The 6492-nt window shown below is 36.4% G+C and overlaps 1 pseudogene; it reads right to left on the bottom strand.

Annotated features, from left to right (window-relative positions):
* Window positions 1–352: 352 nt before the first annotated feature.
* Window positions 353–5477, bottom strand: LOC107847608 (annotated as a pseudogene).
* Window positions 5478–6492: the final 1015 nt, after the last annotated feature.

Here is a 6492-nt window from a genome sequence, read left to right as displayed (position 1 = left end):
TTTGTATAAAAATTCTACGCATTAGTATAACGTTTACAGCCAACGATAACAAAACCTTAGACTGATAGTTAATAGCACTGGATGATAAAAAAATGACTAGTCTTTCTTCACTTACATTTTGCTGTCAGACCACATTCGAGTGACTTTCTATTCAATAGAGAATTGCAGCAGAAGTTTCCTTTTACCAACTGAGCAAAGAGTTGTAATTGCATACCAAAACCCTGACAAAGAATAAAATTTGCTAAGTTGATATCTGATAATCGTTAACAAAAACCTGGACAGTGCTGATGCTTTTAGTTGTTAAATTTCTTGGGAGGCAAACATTTATATTTTTGATAGATAGGAAACAAACCTTGTGTATTATACACCTTTGAATTCTATTAGAGCTTTGCATTCGATAGAAGAACAAAGCAACGTGAAGGGAGCCAAGCTGCTAATTGACCTCTATTAATCAAGAACTGAAGGCTTCTCCATTGTGCAACCTATAGCGACTAGCATAGTCTTAATACATCATGATACGCCTGTTCATTTTATTAGCCTTAAATTCATCTCTGGCGCAAATTGATTGCATGTTTCTGACCATTCACGATTTTCCTTTGCGATTCCATAAATTGACTGAAGTTTAAACGGAGACAAGATTAAACAACTCCTGCAATAACAATCGATCAACAACCAAATCAAGCTAAATGCAACAAATTGCAAGCAAGTTATCTGGACAGTAAATTGCAACAAATTGCAGTAAGTAAACACAGCATCATCTTTTGAACAGCTTATATGCATCAGCTAAAACTATAAGATAAAATACAAACCACTATTACAACAAAATAAGTATCTTAGTAACTGAAGCATGAGTAAATCGTTTTTCTGTTATCTAACCTTGAATTCATTCCGGGCAGGTTGAGTAATGGGCATAAATTAAAGGGAACTCCATAATCTCCAAAGTTATCAGCTTAATGTTTATATCTCAGTTCAAATCTGAATATTCAAAAGAAAAAACTGATGTTTTAACCATTGTCATAAAGATCCAGATACTGACGAAACTGATGTTTTACCTATTGTCATAAAGATCCAAATACTGACAAAAGCTCAGTGTTTGACATCAGATGCAGTCGCATCAAACTTGAAATCTAAGTTGTGCTGACTCTTCACATTCGATGTCGCACCCGTGTCCGATTCTATAAAAATACACCAGTTTTGGAGAATCCAACACACACCTGCTGACGAGCAACATAGCTTGAAATCAATGTGATGTATCATGGCTTAAATAATGGGAGCAGACACTCAAAGTCTTTTCCAATTTCCTTAAATTTCAAGCGTGATGGACACTTTATCTCTTTTAAAGGTCTTGGCTACCTCATTGAGAAAGTGAGGTTGTATTTGTTGGACCCTTTATCTCTGTAGAAGAGATGACAAAATGCAGAAAAAAGAGGAACAGATTTCATCATGGCGAATCTTATTTTCGTCTGCAAGATTTGAAGGAGAAGATAGGTCAATGTATTAAGCTACCAAGTTTCTGGAGTAATTTATCTCAATTCCAAGCCGGGGGTCTATCAGAAACAGCCTCTCTACTTCACCTGAGGTAGTGGTATGGTCTGCGTACACTCAACTCTCCCCAGACCCCACTATGTGGAAATACACTGGGTATGTTGTAATTTATCTCAATTCCTACCTAAAGTAGATTTCTTTTTCAATGTTTTGGTGCAAATATAAAGATTTCATCTTGATCTGAAGATGCTTCCTCAGCTTCACTGGTCAAAATGATTTAACAAAGAAACAGAATTACTAACAAACCGGCAAAGAGAAGTAACCAAAAAACAAAAGATACTAAGAAAATAGAACAACTTACATCTATCAGAGCACCCCTCATTTTAATCATTACGAGTACTCCCAATCAATATTTAAGGTGGAAATATAAGCAATTTTTGGCTAGTAAGTCCCCTGTTGAATTCAAGACACAGTTTGAGCAGGACACTCCACACTGCTCAAAAAGATCAAAAAAAAAGAAAAAGAATTAACAAAAGAACAAAGAGAAGTAAACAAAAATAAAAAGCTTCTGAGGGGAAAGAATAACTTACACTTGTGAGAGCACCATTCAGTTTAAATCTTTAAAGGCATTTGAGATCGATCTCTATGGTGGAGATGTCAGCAATTTCTGGCCAGTACTCCCCCCCTTGTCAAATTCTAGGAGTGGTTTGAACAATGGACAGTAGGAAATAGATAGTTTAGAGAGGGAAGAGGGCATCCCTTTTACTGGAAGGGATTGGAATTTGGAGATTAGGGCAATGTGTGATGGTCAGCTCAGAGAGAGAGAGGAGGGAAACCCTGATTCTGCAAGAGATTGGAGTTGATAGCAATTGCTGATCTCTAGACGTCGAAGCGAAGTGAGGTGCCCAAGACCTTCAGTAGGTATTGAAGGGAGCTCATCATGGCGATTTAAATGTAGCTCAGAAAGAGAGGAGAGAAGCCCTTCTTCCAGCAGTGACTGAATTTGAGGTAAATTATCAGTATATAGATATTCAAGAGAGGTGAGGCTTTTGAGAAGTTGGCTGCTTAATGTTTTCAAATTGCCTATTTCAAGACTTTGAATAGAGCAACGCAACACCCAATTCTCACCACCAACAATCACTTTGTCACTGCCATTGTGGTGGATGACTAACTCTCTGAGAGAGGGCAGTCTCTTTAGACACCACTCTTTTCGGCCATTCACCAGTTTCTCTCAAAAAGAACTCCAACCTTAGGAGAACCAATAACTTTAAACTTTTGTAAACTTGAAAGTTGGATGGGTGTCTCCAAACTCAGGGCATTTTGAAATTGAAAGTTTCTTAAGTGTAGGGAACTCTCCATTCCCTGGTATGTGCCACTGCTTCCACTTCGGCATCTCTGCAATTTCAAGCTTCTCAAGAGAGTTAAAGGGTTTTTTGGAGGACAAGCTACCATAGAATTCTTCCGTCACCTCAGTTATTCGATGCATCCCTCTAATGGAAAGGGATTTCAAACAAGGAAGTTGTCCTGGTGCTGGAAAGGAAAAACAGTCCTTGCAGTTGCTAAGAGACAATTGTATTAGCAGCTTAAGAAAGGAATGATCATCTAGCCAATTTGGAAATTGTGTTCCTCTGTATCTGTAGATTTGGAGTTCTTTTATATTTGAGTGTGGGCGTAGCTCATCAAGTATGTCTCTTCCAGTCTGTGAATCGTCTGCAGTACTTTCACTCCACTCCAACGATAACCTTTCAACATGATTCTTCTCCCTCGTGTTTGCCTTAAGAGCTTCCCTTCTATCAACCACAGTTTGCAACTCTAAGATTGATAGAGATCCATACAAGTAATGTGCTTCACCCAAATCTTCCATTCTCCAGCCACCGCTACCACCTAGAAGAAAATTGGCTCCAACTAGCACTTGGAGGCTTTTCAACTTGCTCAGATGTAGCGGCTTCTTCAAGCAAGAAGTGTTGATTATGTCAAGATGATACAAGTTGATCAACTTCTCCATCTGCGCCGGTAGCACCTCAAGATATGTACAAGATGACAGGAGAAGTGTCTCCAAGTTATACAATGACAGATAGAATCAGGCAACTTTTTAATCTCTGTCCCAGAAAGGTCCACAAATCTCAGGAGCTTTAATTTGATAAACAAGTCATTTGGCAACTCCACAATCCCATAACATAAAAATGATAATGCCCTTAAGGATCTTAGACTTGGCGGTATGTTAAGCAGCACTCTCTTGCTTAGAGGAATTTCTCTATTGTGTTGGCTATTGAATGGAAGCAATGTCCTCAGCTCCTCCAATTTACCACTTTCTCCCATTGAGTAGGACTAGTGCTGACTTTGTTCCAACATATGAGATCCTTGGCACTCTTCCAACCTGACACAAAGTTTTGAAGATGCAATTTGGGCTAAATCATTGACAAGATCAAGAATTAAGAATTCCTCTGTGTTCCCTTGAAAAGGATCTGGGACCAGTTCGAATAATGATCTTGATCTCAACTCGAGAAAGAATTGGTTGCCTAAATCTTGAATTCTTTCATCTCCCCGTGGTACTACAAGACCATTAGCAATCCACAGATGAATAACTTGTTCTTTTCTAAATGGATGATCTTTAGGAAATATTGCACAATAGGAAAAACATGGCTTTAAATGTGTGGGAAGTTCATTGAAGCTCAACATCAACGCTGGTAATGTGTCATTGTTCGACAGGTCCCATATTTCACTTCTCAAAATACGTCTCCACCCTTCAACCTCTGATTCGGAGCGTAACAAGCCAGAGAGCGTCTTCAGAGCTAAGGGCAGTCCTTTGCACTTGGCTGCAATTTTTTCCGACCTCTTCAAGTTCCGGATGTTCCATAGGATCCCTGTTTTCTAACGAATGTCGTCTGAATAAAGCCCAAGAGGCTTCATCAGACAGAGTCCCCACGTTGATTGCCCCACTACCCATCATCAAGGCAACACTCTCTTTACGTGTTGTCACAATGATCTTACTTCCAATATCTCCTTGAACAAAAATATTCCTCAAGTCATCCCACTCTTTGTAGTTGTCATTCCACATATCATCCAGAACAATGAGAAACCTTTTTCCATTTAGTTTTTCCTTCAATTTGACTTGTAACCGATTAATATTATCGTCATCCTTTAAGTCAAATGAGCCAATTTCTTGAAGTAACCCTTTGTTATTCTGAAAGCATCAGATGGATTTTCACCTTCTCATCATTGTAAGAAGCTTTAGCAAGTATTGTCTTTCCCACTCCCCCCATTCCAACAATAGGGACAACAGTAAGATTTTTCACTGTCATCCTTGGACAATAAGCGGTCAATCAATTCATTTTTTTCATTCAGCCAACCAAAGACATCAGATTCAACAATGCAAGAAGTTGAAGGTGTTCTAGTTTCTCCTTTAGTTGAAGAAAAATGTTCCTTTAAGCCAAGGAGACCAATTTGCTTTTGCAGATCCTCCAATGTTTCAAGGGTGTCTTTCAACTTCTCCTTTATGTTAAGACAGAAATCATCACTCAAGCACAGATTGAGGTCACTTACTTGCTGGTTGCTTGTTTCTGCAAGATTTCAAAGTTGACCTTCCACCTTAAGCCTCAAAGCCTCATAGTTGACCTGTTCCATTAAGTTTTCAGCGCCGTCCACAGCATCGCGAAGCTCATTAAGCCACTGGCTTACATGTTGATTTGATGCCTGCTTATTCTCTGCGTCACATAGCACAGCCTGAATGTCAACCAAAGTCATTTTCAGCTTCTTTAAGAGTCTAACATCATGCTTATTCTTCTGAAACATCTCGAGCAGATCAGGAGCAAGCCTATCAAAGAGAACACCCAAAGCTGAAGAGAGAAATGCACCACCAGCTGCTAAGCCCATCTCCATTTCTGAAATCTACAAACAAAAATGATTTTAAGAGTCATGTGCTTTTTTCTGGATATCAAGATCTATTAACTTACTTTAATACATTATTTTGTCTCGTTGTATGGAAAAATTAATACTTTGTAGGTCCCGAAGCACCTTTTGATTTTAAAATTTCATTTTTGAGTTGGTGGGTTTGGTGTTAAATGCTAAAGTGGTCCTTATTTCTGAGCTGTTTGTTTTGTCTACAGTAGTCTTATGTATGAGCTGTTTGTCTTGTCTACAGTAGTCTTATGTATGAGCTGGTGCCATTTTGAGGGATCAAATATATATTGTTTTCAGCTATGGGGCAGTTGGGTTTGGAACTGGTGTATAATTTTAAAAAAAAAAAAAAAAAGGAACACTCTATATTATTTTTTTAAAATAAATAGTCCAAATTTAAAAAAAATTTAAGTGACCAGTCGAATATACTATTTTCGTTTTATAGTCATTTTCTAATTTGAGTCATTTTGACATATGTAGTCCATATACAATTCATATACGATACAATCTATATACAATACTGATACAGTATTCAACTTGGGTAATTCGGTCCTTTTAAAAATATTTCAATTTTTTTCTATAAATTTTTTAACTGATCAAATATTTTGTTCTTTTTTTATTATTTAGAAATAATAATTAAATTATATAAAAAAGATATAATTATTGAATAGAATATGTATCTATATAAGATATATGTATAGAAATCGTATAGTTCTATCAAATATGTATATGCATAAAATATATATAAAAAAATATATAAAAAATGTATGAAAATTATATAATTGTCGTATAAAATATGTAAAAATATATATATATATAGTTATTGTATAAATTGTGTATCAAAACTGTATAATTTTCGTATAAAACATTTATATGTATAAGATTTGTATAGAAACTGTATAGAAAGTGTGTAGAAACAGTATAAAACAAGTCAGTAAACTAAAATGACTAGCAAGTGGAATTTAAATTTCATGGTCATTTTCATGAAAATAGTTTATTTGAAGTATCGTTTATATCCTTTCCCCATAAAAAAATTTGATTTTTTTTAGTATTTTCATATTTTTTTTACTTTGGTTGCGTTACTATCCTGATGTTGTTACTGGATGTGTT

This window comes from Capsicum annuum, chromosome 11 (genome assembly GCF_002878395.1).
Source record: "Capsicum annuum cultivar UCD-10X-F1 chromosome 11, UCD10Xv1.1, whole genome shotgun sequence".
NCBI lineage: Eukaryota > Viridiplantae > Streptophyta > Magnoliopsida > Solanales > Solanaceae > Capsicum > Capsicum annuum.
The sequence above is the reverse complement of the archived record's forward strand: the minus strand, read 5'-3'. Positions and strand labels throughout refer to the sequence as shown.